Source organism: Lynx canadensis, chromosome A3, assembly GCF_007474595.2.
Source record: "Lynx canadensis isolate LIC74 chromosome A3, mLynCan4.pri.v2, whole genome shotgun sequence".
In the NCBI taxonomy this organism is placed as follows: Eukaryota; Metazoa; Chordata; class Mammalia; order Carnivora; family Felidae; genus Lynx; species Lynx canadensis.
Genome location: NC_044305.1, coordinates 133,866,478 through 133,884,825, shown reverse-complemented (window position 1 = coordinate 133,884,825; position 18,348 = coordinate 133,866,478). Strand labels below are relative to the sequence as shown.

General features: G+C 52.8%; 1 long non-coding RNA gene across 1 annotated transcript; it reads right to left on the bottom strand.

Moving 5' to 3' along the window:
• Positions 1 to 6,238: 6,238 nt before the first annotated feature.
• LOC116737994 lies at positions 6,239 to 12,064 on the bottom strand. Its single transcript, XR_004343451.1, has 2 exons — positions 11,988 to 12,064; positions 6,239 to 8,621 (listed from the first exon to the last, which is right to left on the bottom strand). It is a non-coding gene; the product is annotated as an uncharacterized LOC116737994 (long non-coding RNA).
• Between the last annotated feature and the right edge of the window lie 6,284 nt (positions 12,065 to 18,348).

Genomic DNA, 18,348 nt, shown 5'->3' with positions numbered 1-18,348 from the left:
CTATCAAACTCACAGCAGTGGATAGAAGTTTTCTAAAATTCTAATTTTCACTTGAAAGTTTCAATTTTTTTAAGTTTATTTATTTATTTTGAGATGGAGAGAAAGCACAAGTCGGGGCGGGGGGGGGGGCAGGGAGAGGGGGAGAGACAGAGAATCCCAAGCAGGCTCCCCACTGACAGCACGGAGCCGGGCATGGGACTTGAACCCATGAACTGTGAGATCGTGACCTGAGCCCACATCAAGAGTCAGACACGTAACCAACTGAGCCACCCAGGTGCCGCTTGAAAATTACAATTTTATAATTGGCAACAAATATTGTCAGATATTTTTCTTTTTTTTTTTTCAACGTTTATTTATTTTTGGGACAGAGAGAGACAGAGCATGAACGAGGGAGGGGCAGAGAGAGAGGGAGACACAGAATCGGAAACAGGCTCCAGGCTCTGAGCCATCAGCCCAGAGCCCGACGCGGGGCTCGAACTCACGGACCGCGAGATCGTGACCTGGCTGAAGTCGGACGCCCAACCGACTGCGCCACCCAGGCGCCCCTGTCAGATATTTTTCTTAAAGAAATAGGCTCATTTCATTTATTTTCAGGTCTGAAACAACTGGGTTTGGCAGTCAGTTGTCCTTTTCATCAACACCGTGCTGCGCAGAAAGCCTGGACAAGAAACCCAGCCCCTCGCCAATGACCCGTGATGTTGGGCCACACGAAGCCATTCTGATCATTTAATTCCTTTTCATTTAACAACATTTTACAAAATCAGTACGATGCTTCTTTCACCCTTGTTCGTTTTCTCTGAGGTGTGGGACAACAGCGAGACGGATGTTCCCGGCCATGGACCCCAGAGCCAGGTCGCTGCGTTGGAATCCCGGCTCTCTCATGGCGCCGCCACGTGAGTGGGTCAGTTTCCGACTGCTCTCTGCCTCGGTTTTCTCGGCTGTACAATGGGCCTGCTTGGCGGTGCTGCTGTGGGGACCCAGGGAGCTCCTGATGACGACCTCACTAGAGGCAACTGTCGGCACTCGGCAGAGGGCCGGGCCCGGGGCCCTGCGCTGGGTGGGAGGGCCTCCGCAACCCGCCGGCTTTCCCACCCCCCAGGCAGCACGTGGCCCCTGTCTCAGGTGACAGTGTCTCTAGGAATCTAGAAAAGTTCAACTACGGGCAGCCCTCCTGGCTCTCTCCTCCCCCTCCTGTCAGTGAGGAGAGAGAGGCCCGGCAACAGGGCCCCGACACCCGAGTCCTGCGGGGCCGGGAGGAGATGGCGGCAGGCGACCTGCCATCATCGCCTTCCGGCGGGGGCACGGGTGACAGTACGGGTGACCTGGGGGGGTGCCCACAGGCTCCGGTCCGGCAGCTGAGCACGAAGCAGGGACGCCCTGCATCTGGGGGAAGCTGTGCGGGAGCGGCCACCCCAGGAAGCACAGCCCCCACGCCGGGTAGGGGGCGCGCCAGCCCGCCTAGCAAGGGCCTCCTCCTGTACCAGCCGTGAGGGACTCTCCCCCACCGCAGGGCAGGGCCAGACCCCATCCCACGAGGCACAGTGCTCCGGGACAGGCGTCAAGGCAAAGGGGAGGCGGGGCGGAGGACAGGCTGCTGACCATTTTGATTCAGACACTCCAAGAGGAGCGGAGTCGGCACAGGGGACTCAAACAGGAAGTACCTGCGAGACGGGTACTGACACCTGGAACCAAAGCACACAGCACGCACGCGCAGGTGACGTCTGGACCACCGGGCGTGGCCAGGGAGTACCCAGCAGCCGCTGGCTTTCTGTCCACGAGGTCCTTCAGGTGTGCTCTCACCTGAGTCCTGTCCTACCCGGGCCTTCCCTCTTGAGGAACTTTGGTGACCCTCACCTTGCAGTGACCTTAGCACTCATCTGAATTTCTGTCACAAGAGAAGGTTGTCAACATTGCCTGCTGCTGTTTTCCTACTGATTGCACATTCTATATCCGATAAGGGGCTAATATCTGAGTATAAGAAGCTCATGCAACTCAATAGCAAAAAGCAAACAAAAAAACAACAAAAAAGAAAAAAAATCCAATTAAAAATGGGCAGAAGATCTGAATAGACGTTTTTCCAAAGAAGACCTACACATGGCCCGCTGGTCCCCAGAAAGATGCTCTACATCATTAATCATCAGGGAAATGCAAATCAAAACCACAATAAGACATCACCTCACCCCTGTTGAGTGGCTATCATCAAGAAGACTAGAAATAGCCAGTGTTGGCGAGGATGTGGCGAAAAGGGCACCCTTGCAACCGCCACCTTTTTGGTGGGAATATAAATTGGTGTGGCCACTATGGAAAATGGTATGGAGGTACCTCAAAAAAATAGAACTGCCGTATGATCCAGCAATTCCCCGTCTGCAGATTTATCCAAAGAAAATGAAAACGCCAGCTTCAAAGGATGCACCCCCATATTCTTTGCAGCATTATTATAATAGCCAAGGCATGGAAACCAATCTGAGTGTCCACTAATGGATGAATGGGTAAGGAAACTGTGGTATATCTATGTCATAGAATGTTATTCGGCCACGAAAAGGGATGAAATTTTGCCATTTGCCACATGAGTGGACCTCAAGGGCATGATGCTAAGTGAAAAAGTCAGACAGAGAAAGATAAATGATCTCTCTTACATGTGGCATCTTAGGGGGAAAAAATTAATTAAAAAAAAATCCACACTCAGATTCCCAAGCTCATAGAGAACAGATTGGTGGTTGCCAGAGGTGGGGTGTAGGGGTTGGGAGAATTGGGTGAACCGTTTTTAGTATTTTGTTTGTTTGTTTAAATAAATTAAGGGGGTGGGGGAAGAGCCCTCTGCTCAAGAATCTGACGTTATAGCTGGGAGAGACAGATAATGAACAATAAGCAGAATGGTAAGTAATTATATAATATGTTCGAAAGTGCCATAAAATCTATAAACACAGCCAGAGAGATTAAGAGTTTGCCATTTTCAATGTGGGAAGGCTTTGCTGAGAAAATGACATTTAAACAGAGGTGTGACGGAGGTGAGGTAGTTGTCTCTGTGGACATCTGGGGGAAGAACCTTCCAGATGGACGGAACAGCCAGTGCCAAAGCCCTCGGTGGACACTCATCTGATGAGAGGAAAAGCAGAGAGGTCGGTGTACCTGGAACTGAGTAAGAACCGGGGAGAGGAGAGGGGTTGACGTGGTGCCCAGGCCATGCGGGCCCTGCAGGACCCTGCAGGACACTCCCTGATGGGCGGGAGGGGAGGTCAGGAGCTCTGGAAGGTCTCCAACCCGGGAGTTGTAACGGGACGATCTGACGGCCGTCACTGAAAATAGCCAAGACGAGAGGCAGGAAGACCAGCGAGGGCTGTACTGCGGTCGCCCAGGCCAAGGAAGATGGTGGCACCCACCAGGTGGTAACAGGGCAGGTGGGCAGAAGTGTCCAGAACCTGTACATACTTGGGACATTGGCTCAATGGGATGTTCTGGCTTTCTCGCTTTTAAGATAATGCATTCATTCTGGGGTTAGCCCAAGTCAAGTGAGTTACGTACTCCCTGACGATCATATACGTTCGTGTGGAAGCAGAATCCCCCCAAAAACCAGTAATACCATTCTTCACCCACCATGTTGATTAAAAATGGATACTGATAAGCATACAGAGAAAGAAGTACTATTATACCATCGTAGGCGCGTAAATTGGGGTCGTCTTCCTGGAGATCGAGTCACTGAACCTACCACATTAAATCCCACGCACTTTCACCCCACCTGCCGTTTCTAGTCACCTACCCCCGCAGAAATATCCCCAAACACCCAGATGTGCAAAAAAATGCTCTTTTTGTTGACAATCACTGCCACACTGTTTGTAAAAGCAACCAATTGAAATAAACCCACATGCTCATCAATAAGTGATTGGCCAAGTACACTTGGCTTGGATTACTACACATCCTCTGAAATAACAAGGTAGATGTGCATCTGCGTATGTTATGAAAAAGGCCCGGGGGGGGGGGGGGGGCCTGAATTGTCCATAGGGATTACTTACAGAAAGCAGGTTGAGAAACAGAATTAGTTAGAGGAGAATTATGTCCTTTTCACTCTGGATTGTTCTGTGTCGTGTAAGAGCAAATCCATGCATTATTGGTATAAATATTGTCAATGTGAACTTTTTACGCTTAAGCACAGGAACTTTTAAGACCCTATCCTGAGTGCCCATGGTCTGTGATCAAGGCTTCTCTGGACCCAAACCCACCCTATCTGTACCACAGCCTCTGGAAGAGGTCAATTTTTCATGCATTTCATAAAACTGAAAGCCTCAGGGTCCTTACTAACCTAGGCCCTTTTTATTTTTATTTATTTATTTTTTCAATATATGAAATTTATTGTCAAATTGGTTTCCATACAACACCCAGTGCTCATCCCAAAAGGTGCCCTCCTCAATACCCATCACCCACCCTCCCCTCCCTCCCACCCCCCTAGGCCCTTTTTAAATAAGTAGTCGTTTTGAGGGTGCCTCGGTGGCTCAGTCAGTTAAGCATCTGATTCTTGCTGTTGGCTCAGGTCATGACCTTGTGGTCATGAGATTGAGCCCCACGTTGGGTTCTGTGCTGACAGAGTGAAGCCTGCTGAGATTCTCTCTCTCCCTCTCTCTCTGCCCCTCCCCTGCTTGCTCTCTCTCTCTCCAAAAAATAAATGTAAAACAAAAAGTAGTTATTTTTTGTGCCTAATACTACATTTTACATTTTGTACTTTCATCTTAAAGAGGAGCCTAAAAAGAATAAGCCCGATAAAGCTGCATCTGCCCTTAACAACTGCTCACGCTGGTGTCACAGCCCGATACAGGGGCAGGCACATTTCCCACTCAAGCCTTTTGTAGGCCTTCCTACAGGCTGAGCAGCGACAAGCAAGGTCAGAAAAGAGGAACTAAGAACCAATCCCCCCAAAACAAAGAACTACCAATGGGCAGACATAACCCCAGTGAAACCCCAGAAGTCATTTTTCACAGTGTGCTGAGAAACTCGGGCAATTTTACAGGAAACACCATTAGCCTGGAGATCAGAACAGCCACGATGTAAGTGAAATAGTGAGAAAGTCAAGACAGCCTGTGAAACAAGTCTCATAACGAAAGAAAATGATTCTTTAGAGCAGAGAAGCTTTCAGCCACAGAAACCCAGAACAACAGGGAGCCAGAAGAGAAACAGGTCTGTCTGAGGAATGGGTTTTAATTCTCCAGTCCCGATGGCAAGTGCCTCTCACAACACATCGGGGGAAGAAATGCATGGAAACCTAATGTCACTAAGCATTCAAATCTGCTAACCTGCTCCCTGGCTCTGATCCCACAGTCACCAGGCAACCGTTGGATTAAGATCAACCGTTTGCCAGGTAGATTTCTCCGCACAGAATAGGGTAAGCCGAGGACTCAGCCCTCTAGACCCTTCGACAGATGGAGTTCTCATTGTAAAATAACAAGCTGACATCCAGCATAGACATCAGTGCCATGAGCGTGGTTAATGTGAGTCTACCCCAGAGAGAGGGATTTGCGATTTGTTGTCTGAGCCTGCACAGCTAGCCCAGCCCCTGGACTGTGAGAATTTGCCCACTGCCCATGTGCAAACTGCTATGTGACCTTTCACACAGCTGTCATCTAAACTGACTCTGTCCAAGCCCAGTTGTACGCTCAGTGACAAGCCGTAGCTGGGTGGTTCTGCTGGGTCCACATCTGTGGGATTATCCACAGTTGACCGGCCATCGTACAAGCCAGCTGGCAAGTCTGCGACTTAGTGCCACAAGACAGCCCAGATCTGAGGTCAAAGCCAATTGTTAGCTGGTGCGTGGGTACCTAGGCCAGGGTCCACGTCTGATGGAGACCCACAGATGGCGATCTCCTTTCCTTCCCTGTCCCATCCCTGCTGGAAACTGTCACAGGAAAGGTACCAGGCAGCCCCTTACAGGTGTCATGAGTTTCTCGTAATTCCAACAAAAGGAAGCCCGAATACTAGGCAGGAAATGACGTCACTGGAGCAGGGCTATCTTCAGAGAGTGTCTCCCTCTTCCATCAGTGGATCTGTGATCAGTAGGAGAAGAAGAGCAGGGCAGGCTCTGGGTTCTGGAGAGAGTGGCTGCCTTCTGGGCTGTGCCGGGAAAAGAGAATAGAAGCAACTAGAGAATAACCCAAGAGGATGAGCTTAGAGCCGGCGCCTGAGAAGAATGTTCCCGGGACAGTGTCAGTGACAGCTCATGGTCCTGGTGAACAAACCACAGCAGACCACTTGCTGGACAGCAACGAGATGCCATTCATTGGTACACCAAGAAATGAGCCGCACTTCCTGAAACTTGTTTTTTTTTCTGTTCCCATAAACGGGCATTTTTTCCTCTCATTCAAAAGAGACACAATACAGAAAAATCAGAGAACAGATGCAGAGGCCATAAAACACCAAGACGAGGATTTGCATCTGCTCAAGGTGAAACATTGGCAGGCCAGGCCCTGGCAGACGGGGAGACCTGGGGGGTACGCTTCTCTGGAACAGGATACTGGGGCTTTCTGGCTGCGACATCTGTCACCCCATTGATCTCCAGAGTTGATCTGGCTGATCCGGCTGGCTAGGCGGGTGTCCCCCTCCGCCCATGTGTGTCCCTCCAGAAGCTACGTGCTCGGTGGAAGAGGATGATCGTCCCCGGCACAGGAGGACCATTCTTGGGGCAAGGGTATATGAGTGGCTGTGCTCCCCTCCTACCAATGGACCTCCCAGCAAGCTCTCAAGGACCACTGGGAGGAGAACGTAGGGTAGACAAGCTTCCAAGACCCCAGACACGTCCGAATGAGGCGCTGCGGGTGGGAATCTGCCTTTCTTAAAACAAAACAACACACTGCCTACACTCATGTATCTTCTACTTCAACTGTCTTGCTCAAAAGGCATAGACAGTGTTCACCACCCTGCTCATAACAGAGATGATTTGGAAGCAGCCTAGGTGAGCCTCGAAGGGGAGATCCCTCCCCACCCCAAAAAAACAAAAAAACAAAAAAAACACATGTTGTGTTTCCATACGATGAAATGATAGGCAGCTGTATAAATGGACTCTGCAGGAACCCTGCTCATCCTTCAAGATCCTGCTACAGTCCCCAGACCACGGCCCTGACACTGGGACTGGTCCCAGCCCCCAAACGCCCAGCTGTGTCCATAGCACTTGAAGCCTGTAGCCCAGTCCGCTCTGCGTTGGGCTCTCTGCCCTGACCTCTGAAGGGCAGGGACCGCGGCTCACTCGTACCTCATCACCCACCCTCCACCTCCGTGGGACCCTCAGCACACAGCGGGCACTCCCCGAGTGCTCGTCGTATTAAAATGACTTCGAGGCTTGCTGCAGATTCTGCTTCCCTTTGACGCTCTAAGCTCCACGTGGCACTTTTTTCAACCACCTTCAGTTCCTGGAAAGCCCTGAACTTTCAACCGTGTGGTGTGCATAGATTCTGTCCTTCTAAATACATGCAATGGTCTCCCCGTCTTGCGCAGTCACCCAAGGCACAAAATAAAGTCGGCTTTGGAAACCAGAACCCAGAAGGAGAAGACCCCTTGGTGAAATCTCCCAAAAGGGGCCTTGCTTACATTCTACGGCCATAAATTGTAGGCAAGCCACCTGAACCATTGTGCTGTATACTTCCCAACAGACAACCTGTCACCATGGCAACACTCACATCTGTCATTACCTCAGAGAGAGAACGCCTCTTAAAAGAAATCTACTTAGCAACATGTCATGTCAACTTCAGTGCTTCTTACGGATTCTCTCAGGAATCTAGGCCTGAGTGCCCTGGGATAAACCGTGCCTCTGTGAACCATCTAGAAGGCACTGCCGCAGCCCAAAGTGGCCTCTTCCTCCACCTGCCCCCACCTGTCCTTGGATGATTCAGGTACCGGGGCCTCCCTGAAGCCACGGCTGATTGCCATGCACGCAGGGCAGTTACACAAGCCAGTTGTTATGAAAATAATAGCTGTCACCCTGGCATCGTGCGTGCATAGCCTCTTAATCCTTGGGCCAGCCCATGCAGCAGGCATTACCCCCACTTAGCGATGAGGAGCCCGGCTCCAGCCCTCCCCACTGCAGTGACATCATAAGCCACACCTGGCTGCCAACACACCGTCCACCCCGTGTGGATCTGTGAACTTCCCCCACAACTCAGAAAGGAGGATCTTTTTTCTCATGCCCATTTTACAGAAGGGAAAACTGTCTTGGAGAAGTGAAGCATCTTGCCCAAACTCCCTCCAGAGGACAGCTCAGGTGCAGAGACACGGCATCTCCCCCACTGGGGGAGCCTCGGTCTGCATCCGTCGGAGCCCGAGAAGAGGACGCTTTATTTTGCTTGGTTTCAGAATAAAGTTCCACCTCTTGCACTTGCTGAGAATCTTCTCGAGGAAGCGAGTCCATTGGCTAGACCTTCACTTCTTCCAGATCTTAAAGGGAACTTTGTGTCTTTGAGGGAAAGGAGGACTAGGAAAGCACATGTGAGGCTTTCGTGCACAAGAATCTCCTGAAGATCTTGTCAAAACGCAGGTGCTCCCTGGATAGGCTGCTGTGAGTGTACCTGCGGTCTGCACTTCGAACCAGCTGCCAGGTGAGGTGCTGACCCTCCATCCCTCCTTTCGGGAAAGAGGGCAAGGTCCCTCTGTTTAGAAGAAAAGACACATTATAAAAAAGACACGGTGCTGCCCCCCAGGACCACCCAGGACTATTGCAGGCTGCGTGTTAAGACCTCATGTTGTTGAGGAAGCCCTGGAGAAAGGGAAAGGAACTTGATTTCCAAGGCCGACCTCAAACCTTCAGGAAACTAACTCTACACCAGGAGCCCCTCTCAGGCTCTAAGCCACTATTGATAATAGGATGTCTTCATTCCTGACCCTCCGCCGCTACCTCCCAGGACCTGGCCTAGTACCTGGAATATGCTAGATGCCCAATAAATATGGAAGGAAGGAAGGAAGGAAGGAAGGAAGGAAGGAAGGAAGGAAGGAAGGAAGGAAGGAAGAAGTGAGAAGGGAGGGGGAGGGGAGGAAAGGAGGGGAAGAGGATGGAAGGGTGGGTTTGGCAAAAAAATTGAGTTGCAATAAGGAAGACTCTGACATATGTTATTAACCATGTAATGCGTGCACTTGTCCAAGATGGGCACAAAATGGCTATCCCATGCCTACCAATTAATTGGTAGAAAGAACTCAGGCTTTCTATCTATTGATCATTTTTAAGCATTCCTGTCACCCCATGGGATCTAGAACCTACCTTGCATATACTAACTATATCGGCCTTCTAGAACCAAAGGAACTTCTGGCTATTTGAAAGATGTCATTTTAGGTGCTGTGATAGTTATTTGTTTTCCAGTTTGGCTGGGCCCAGATATGTGGTCACACATTAATCTGGAAGTTCCTATGGGGATGTTTTCAGATGAGATTAACATTTAAATTGGTGAATTTTGAGCGGCGCCTGGGTGGCTCGGTCGGTTGAGTGTCCGGCTTTGGCTCAGGTCATGATCTCACAGTTTGTGGGTTCGAGCCCCGCATCAGGCTGTGCTGACAGCTTAGAGCCTGGAGACTGCTTCGGATTCTGTGTCTCCCTCTCTCTCTGTTCCTCCCCTGCTCATGCACTGTCTCTCTCTCTCCTTCAAAACTAAATAAAAACATTTTAAAAAAATTTAAATTGGTGAATTTTGAGTAAGCAGATTGCCCTCCATAATGTAGGTGGGCCTCATCCAATCAAACGAAGGGCTGAATAGAACAAAGACTGATGTTCCCCAAACAAGAGGGAAATCTGCCAGCAGAGGAACTTTGGCCTTGAAATACAACGTCAGCTCTTCCCTGGGTCTCCAGTCTGATGGCCCACCTTGCAGATTTCAGACTTGCCAGTCTTAATCATGTGAGCCAATTCCTTAAAATTTCTTGCTTGCTTGCTCACTCTTTCAGATAGATAGATAGATACAGAGGTAGAGATAGACACAGACATAGACACAGACAGATAAATATACACACGCATTAACTGATTCTGCTTCTCTGGAAAACCCTAATATAGAGGCAAAGAAGGAACAACATGTCACAGCAGACGGTAAACACTGCTTACCCCAAAAGATACTAAAGTATATCACACAGACTGGAACAGAGGCTGAATATACTCGTGGCTAATGAACTAACAAGTCACAGGACATCTCTAACCCCAGGAGAATATGGGGCTATGCCTTCAAACATTGACTGTCGAAGCCCGACCCCCCAACTCCAACCCCAAACAGATCCTCAGGTTACTCTTCGAGGAATACTGTCGAACGGGTACCCTTGGAGGCACTGCCTCGGTCAGAATGAGGCAACTAATATATTCTAAAATACAATATGAGTTCTCTTTACATTCCCTGCAACCATTAGCCAGACCCTATGAAACCGTATTTGACCATCTTTGCCCTGTAAAAACAGTAATTCTATACAGTTAACCTAATACATCTAATTATGCCTCATAATTTAGATCACATTGAAGAAAGCCCCATTAACACCCAGAGTCCTCTCTTACAGATCCTCTAGAATGTTCTCCGTGTCAGCATCCCGTCTACATGGGCAGCAGGTTGGCTCTGTGAAAGACTGGGGCACGCTGCCTGGTCCGGGGGCAGGTCACTTCCTCTCCCGAGCCGGGGTCCTGACGCAGCAAGGGCTGAGGCGGGACCCAGATGAGGGGGTGTCACTCTTTGCTGGAAGGTACTACAGAAACACCCCTAATCCTTGTTTCCTGAGGCACACAGACTGCTGGAAATTCTGGGGCCTGGCCCTCTGGTGTTTACGGACCCTCCTACCCCAGGAAGTCGGGGGCTAGAAACCTCCTGAGCGTGGGCCGTGCCACATTCTCCATCTCCCCGGTGCCTAACGTGAGGCCATGACATACAGAGTGGGCGATGAGTAAGTGAGGGAAGGAGGGACAGGAGAGAAGGAGGGAGGGAGGGTTACGTCCCAGCCCTGTGCCCCGCTAACCGCTCCCTCCAGGTCACCCACCAGCCTGGTCTGGGCCTCTGCCAACCACCTGCCATCTGAGGCTGTAAGGCCGGCTCCTACCCCACGGAGGACTGAGCTCCCATCACGCTTCCCTGGTGACCCATCTGGGACCCACGGTGACTGCCACCCAGGTGAGCCCAACCCCGCCCCCACCTCTCCCGGCCCCCCACTTCTCCTGCCCCCCACCCCGCCTCTACCAGCCCCTTGCTTTTCCCGGCCCCTGCTTCTCCCCGCCCACACAACCCATAGACCCCCAGCCTGGAAAACAGCTCCAGTGTTCACCCCCCAAGCACCCTTCTTCTTCCACTGCTTCACCTGCCCCTGTTCATCCAAAGCCCTGGGCTGCACAGAGGGGACACTTCCTGAGGCCACACGCCTGGGGCTCCCCTGTGGGCACTGCACCGGCAGCCCAACCTAAGCCCCGCCTCCTCCTCCCCACTGGTGGCCAGGAGCCTCGCGGGCCAGGATGACGAGCCCTGGGCTGGACACCCGCACGCACCCTCCTCCCTACAGCCAAAGGCTCTCGCCAGCCAAGATGAGCCAAAGCACCAGGGCCTCAGGACGCTGCAGCAGGAACCCGCATGAAAAGCCCCGGAAAAGCCACACTAGGAGGGAGGGTAGAGGGAAGGGGTGAAGACTGTGTCCCAGGAGAGAAGCCACCCCTGTGGACAAGGTGGTGTCAACCAGGGGACCAGGCCCAGCTCCCGAGCCGGTGGCGGGAGGGGTGAGTTAAGGACCTGGGGATACAACACTTTGCAACCTCATTTCACGGTTATGTAACCGAAATATTTGTCAACAGCACCCTTACAGAAGACTGCCCTTTGGTTTTGCTTAATCATTACTCTGCAGAGAAAGTCCGCAGAGAAAGTCGCGCCCCCCCCCCCCCCCCCACACACACACACACGGTGCAGATGCTGCACTGGCATAGCGCTCCTGAGGAAATTCAAGAAGGGGAGACAAGAAAGATCACTGGATTAAAGAATCAACTTCTCTATTCCAAGAACATTGACTGAAATTACCACGGATCTCAGAAATCCTATGTTTCAGGGCGCCGAGTCGGTTGAGGGCCCATCGCCGGTTTCGGCTCAGGTCGTGATCTCACAGTCGGTAAGTTCGAGCCCTGAGTCGGGCTCTGCGCTGACAGCAAGGGGCCTGCTTGGGATCCTCTCTCTCTCCCTCTCTCTCTCTGCCCCTCCCCTGGTCCCTCACTCACTTTCTCAAAATAAATAAACAAACCTAAAAAAAAAAGAAAAAGAAAAGAAAAAAAATCCTATGTTTGGGCAGGTAACCACACATGGCCCCGCCCTCCTTGGAGACAACACGACATGGCCCCGCCCTCCTTGGAGACAACACGACATGGCCCCGCCCTCCTTGGAGACAGCACGACATGGCCCCGCCCTCCTTGGAGAGGCTGGGACAGGGAGGTTGCTGTTGCTCTGGCGGATCCAGCTTAGCTTGCTTGACCTTCTCAGCCGGGAGGTTCATTCACTCACAAGTGTATTCTTACCACCAGGAACACAAAAGCAAATTGGGGGGGGGGGCGGGGCCGGGGGGAGGGCAGGTCTGCAGTACGGAGATCACAGAAGAGTGGAGGCTTTTAACGCTACTGGACCAGGGGTTTCTCTCTCCATGAAGCAAATGTTACCACGGATGCTTCCCCTAGAACCCAACACCCTAAAGATGGGGGCCCACTGTCCCGCTGGCTCCCGGAAGGCCCCGGAGTGTGGGGTGGCCGCCTACAGCTGACCCGAGGCCTGAGTCTCCGGGACCTGGGAACCCCCTGGGTCAGGGACAGAGCCCAGCGGCCCTGCAGCCAGCCGCCGTGCATTCAGGGCCGGCTTAGCGAGCAGCCGCGGGACCCCGCATTCACGGGCACAAAAAAGTCACTGGCAGCGCTCGGCACCGCGGGCCAGGCATCCAGACTTTCTCACCGCCAGACAATACTCGCTCGACATCGCGCGCCTGCTAAGAAGCACATTTCATTAAACAAATCAAGCACGGATTTGGTGGCTTTAGCTTCTACAGAGACGCGAGGCTTTTTGCAGCGGAAGGAGCACTGGCAGCTTAAACCCTAATCCTCCACACGGCCCGCAAAGTAGCCATAAACCCTGCAAGAAATTAGAACAGGTTTCAGGGAAGTGACGCCCGATAACTGAGCGTCATTATTCTTCACTCTGTTTCGTCCCCTCTGTTTTTCTGTCTTTCTCCCACTTTTAATTTATGCCATATTCATGTATTCTATGCCTTATGAGCCACCTGAAATTGCTTCTTGAACAGGCAACATGTGAAATGAGGTGAAATCAAGATGAGCTGTCGGATTGTCACCTGACCAAGGAGGGAAATCAGGCCCCGATATGATGTCCCTGCACGTGGCCTCCGGGACCATGTGTCCCCAGGGGCCGGCTGACAGCAGAACAGGCAGTCCAGACACAAGCCTCAGGCCCCCGCAGAAGCAGCAAGGTTAGGCACCTTAATGGGTTTCGCTTCAGGGGTTCCCGAGGCCCTGAGAGAGGCATTTCTGCTCTGTCGAAGGGTCAGCAGAATCGGAATTTCCTGGGGTGCCAAAAACACGCCCACAAAATGAAAATGCACATGCCTGGGCCCATGGGGTCAAAATCTCCGCATTCTGCACCAAGGTCGAAACCAAGGATCTGCACTTTTACCAAGCAGTTCCTAGCTCAGTGAGACATGAGCACACTGCCCTGAAAACGTCGCACGCCTGCCAACCTCCACGTGGCAGGTCCAGGGCCCTCCCAAGGGCACCCACACTGAGGCTCCTGCGTCCCCAGCTTCCTTGCTGCGCCCGTCCCTCCCTCTCTGACACCCGCTCCCACAGGGCGCCCTCCTTTCTGACCCTGGCCCGACGCCCTCCTCCTACGCCCTCTCCCTGCATGACTCCCACCCAGCGCCCAGGACACCATGGGAGCCCCACTGGCTCCCCCACTCGCCCGCCAGCGCTGCCCACAGCTTCGTGCCAGCCTTCCGCAAGCCTCAGACAGGGTATATGGCAAGTAAATGTTTATTGAACAAACAGATGGATCTTTATTACTTTCTTCCAGGAACTCGCTTGCCCCAAACACATAGCTTGTGACAAAACAAAGCCCAACCAGACCTCTTGCTTGATTACGGTCTGCAAGCTGTGTGCACCTTCCACGTCTCTGAGCCTGGCGCCTGCCATCTCCCCTCTGCTCTCCCTCATGAAACAGGAATTCCATTTCAGCCTCAGCTTAAGGGCCACCTCCTCCAGGAAGCCTTCTTTGATTTCCTCTTCTTCATTCAACAAACATTTCCTGAGTGTCCCCCCCGGGCTCAGGCACTTTGCAGGGCTGACAACAATCAGAGAACAGGCAGGAGGGGTCCCTGCCTGGACTCTCAAGGAGCAGGTAAATGCTGCAGTGATTCATGCCCCCCAACCTCCCCCAGTACCTCTGCCAGAACCCTGTTTGCAGAGCCCTTTCACCGATACATCCTTATAATTAGGTATCACCCATGCAACACGCACCCACACAAGGCACAATGCGGATTCTAACAGGCAATGAGAAAGGACTGAGTCGTGCCCATTAACCCACCCACTTCAAAGGAAAAGTTCCTCCGGAAAGGTTTGTTGAATAAGCAAAGCATAGAAAGAAACATCAGGGGAACCTAGGTAAGGTTAGAAATGAAAGCTAACATCCACTGGAACTGAAAGGAGACGCCACTGCATGCTGACTAGAAGGACCAAACCCAGAGCCCGCTGGGCCAGGGCGAGGAGAAGCAGGAACGCTCACTGGTGGGAGTGCAGAGGGGAGCGGCCACTCTGGGAGACAGCCGGGTGGCCCCTTACAAAACCAGACCGTTACCCTGTGACCCAGCGGTCGTGCTTCTCGGTATTTGCCCCCCACGAGCTGGAAGCATGTCCACATGAGAACCTGCACATGACGTGCATAGCAGCTTTATTCCTAATAGCCAAAGCTTGGGAGCAAGCAAGATGTCCTTCAGTAGCTGAGCTTATGGATAAATACGCTCCAGACACTGGAATATTATTCAGCACCGAAAAGAAATGAGCTGCGAGCCATGAAAAGACGTGGAGGAAACGTAAATGCATGTTTCTGGGTGAAATAATCCACTCTGCAAAGACCATGTGCTGCAGAACTCCAACTATACGATGTTCTGGAAAAGGTGAAATGATACAGTGAGAAGATCACTCAATCACTTATGGGATCAAGCTCCATGTCAGGCTCCCTCGGCCCCCTCTCCTCCGCTCTCTCTCTCTAGAAAAAAAAATAAATGTAAAAAAATGTTGAAAACAATTTTTTTAAGTTTGCTTTAATGTTTATTTATTTCTTTTGAGAGAGAGCACAAGTGTACGAGTGGGGAGGGGCAGAGAGAGAGAGAATCTCAAACAGGCTCAAACTGGCCAGCAGCCTCCAAGCGTGGTGACATCTTGCATAGACGGAGGAATGGGGACCCCATGGGCCCTGGAGCCCAACTCCCTGGGTGCAGATGCGGGCTTCTGCCTATTACCAGCTCTGTGAACGTGGGCACGTTACTTCACTTCTCCGTGCCTCAGTTTCCCCATCAGTAAAATGGGGGCAATCATGCTTTCTAAGACCGCTGCGCCCTCTGAAGGAGGGATGCTCTCAGGCACTCCGCAGAGCTGATGTTTGGGAAGCCTGGCATGGGTGGCTGCTGTTAATATACTGTCAGCTGCCACTTATCAAGCCCTGTGCCAAAACGTCTCTGTTCCTTAGCTTACCTCAGCCTCACCCGGCCCCCAAGGAAGCATTACAGTCTCCACGCTCAGATGGCTGTCCCAAGCCCACCCCGGTAATGAGAGGGATCTGGACCAAGGATCCCTGCCTCCAAAGCCGTTGTGCCGCCCTGCCTCTTGGGGTCAAAAGTCCCTGTGGAAGGTACCTCGCCCGCTGGAAGCAGCCCAGCTGACTGGCACATTCCTCAGGTGGCTTTGGCCTGGGAACGGCGAAGTCCTAGCTGCAGGAGGGGGGTGGGGGAAGCTGAGCAGAAAAGCCCCAGGTAATGTAAATGGAAACTCTAACCGACAGTCCTGCACCTGGTGTTTTGCATTTCCCAAGACAGCTGAAGGGATTGTGTAGGAAGCTTCACGCCTTGGAGGAAACCCGTCTGTGGCCATCGGGACAGCTGGACTGGGCCCCCGAGCCGCTTCACATCCCCGCCTGGAAATACGGTGCGGTGCGGGGGGGGGCTTATTTAAACGTCACCCCTCGGGTGACCTGGAACCCACCTGGGAGTCGCCCTACCCTCGGCTATAAGCGGACCCATTCCCACAGGGCGCTCCAACTCCCGGCCCGGGCCTCAGGGAGGATGGGGCCATGGCCTGTTCCCCACAGCCTCCTGGGGAATTAAAGGGAGCCCGCAGGGCCACCCGTCCAGGCTGCTCACTGGGAACCCTGGGCATCCGGCTCCTGCCGATGCCAACTATGCGGGTGGCACACAACCACAGACACAGGCATCACAAGGGAGGCGGTGCTCAAACAGCTTACGTAAGCTGCCCCAGGTCGCACCTAACTGGAAGAAGCGGGACACAGAGCCAAGCCTGACTCCCAGGCCCTGGCACTTTCCCCGAGCAGGAACTGGAGCCACCACAGTTTCGGGAAACCAGCCCCCTCTGCCACAGAGCACAAGCCTTGGCACTCCGGGGAAACCCCACACACCAGAAGACAAAGCCCGCGGCCTTGAACTACAGAAAGCTGTAAGGCGGCCGTGCAACTGTGCAAATGACCAGAGCCAAATTCCTGCATCAGCAGAGCCGGCCCAGCTGTGTCAGACACACAGACAAGCACGTGCGGAGCGGTCAGGGGCACGGTGGGGCTGGAGGAGGCCTCTGCAGCTGTGCGGGGGCGGGGCCGGTGCAGCCAGCCGGCGTCGGGCCGTGAGTGCTGATGCCCGCCCTAGGTGGCCGCGGAGAACGAGGAAGTAGGGTGGCAGGCCCGGCCAAGACCAGGCCCCACGACACGGCTGCAGGAAGAAGGTGGCGGGAGGCCTTCCGATCCCGGTCAGAAATTTTCATTTGAAATGAGAGGCGGGTAGAGAGTGCCCTTCAGGGACACAAACCACAACCGTGCTGGATGGACAGCCAGGACCTCGTTGGATCCATGCGTGTCCCTGCAGGCAGCGAGCACATGAGGGGCTCAGAGGAAGCCCCCCACGTCCCCATTCTGGTGAGCTGGGCTGCAGTGCCCAGATCTGTGTCCTGCCCCCCTCCCCCTGCACAGTCTGGGTGCCACGGTTCCCCAGTCCCCAGAAAAGGTATAGCAATATTTGTTTGACTTACCTGCTTACCACCTCCCCAAACTAGACTCATGCCCATCACGTGCTCCATTTCAGGAGGCTGCTCTGACTTGACTTACAAACCCTCCTGCCTACTGGAACTCTTTCTGAGAGGTGCCTCGAAGAACAAGAGAGGGCCTGGGGCGCCTGGGTGGCTCAGTCAGTTAAGCATCTGACTCTTGATTTCCTGCCCAGGTCATGATCTCACGGTTCGTGAGTTTGAGCCCCGTGTCAGGCTCTGCGCTGGCAGCTCGGAGCCTGGAGCCTGCTTCGGATTCTGTGTCTCCCTCTCTCTCTCTCTCTCTCTGCCCCTCCCCAGTTTGCATGCATGCTCTCTCTCTCTCTCTCTCTCTCTCTCTCAAAATAAGTAAATAAACTTTAAACACACACACACACACACACACACACACACACACACACACACACACACACACACAAGCAATACAAGCCCTGATGACTATTCCCCAGGAACAAAAAGTTCAAGAACTAAAAAGGCGAAATGAATCAAGGCCAGATGTTGACTACAGGCAACCTCCAAGTCAACTCATAGCTAAACTCAGGCAGACAGGACACGTGGCTATCTTTCCCAACCTGTCACCCCGAAAGGTGCACCTCTTGGCCTCCCAGCCTCCACAACTGTGCCCCTCCTCTCGCCAGGCATGCCGTCCCTGCACGCAGGGTCCCTGGTCACCTGGTGGATTCAGGGGGCACAACTCCCAAAGGGGGTGACGCCGGCTTAGCAAGCAGCCTCGAACTCTTGCTCTGACACCACGGATACATCACCAGGCAAACTGCCAGGAGCGGCACCCGCAGGGGAAATGGGCCAGGCAACATGAAAGCAAGAACAAAACCAAAACTGGGTGGGTTATTTTTATCACACTGTAGACTTGCAGCAAAGACCCAACAGCCAAAGGGGCATCCCAGGCGCCGGGCAGGTTTCTCTCAGCCTCTATCCCTTCCCTCCTTCCGTCCCTCCAGCCCCCTCCTCAGGAAACCGAGAAAGTGGATCGGGTCAGAGCAAACCGTCCCTCATTCTGCCTTCTCCACAGGAAAAACTAATTAGTCGCCAAATATTCGGAATGGGTAATTGCT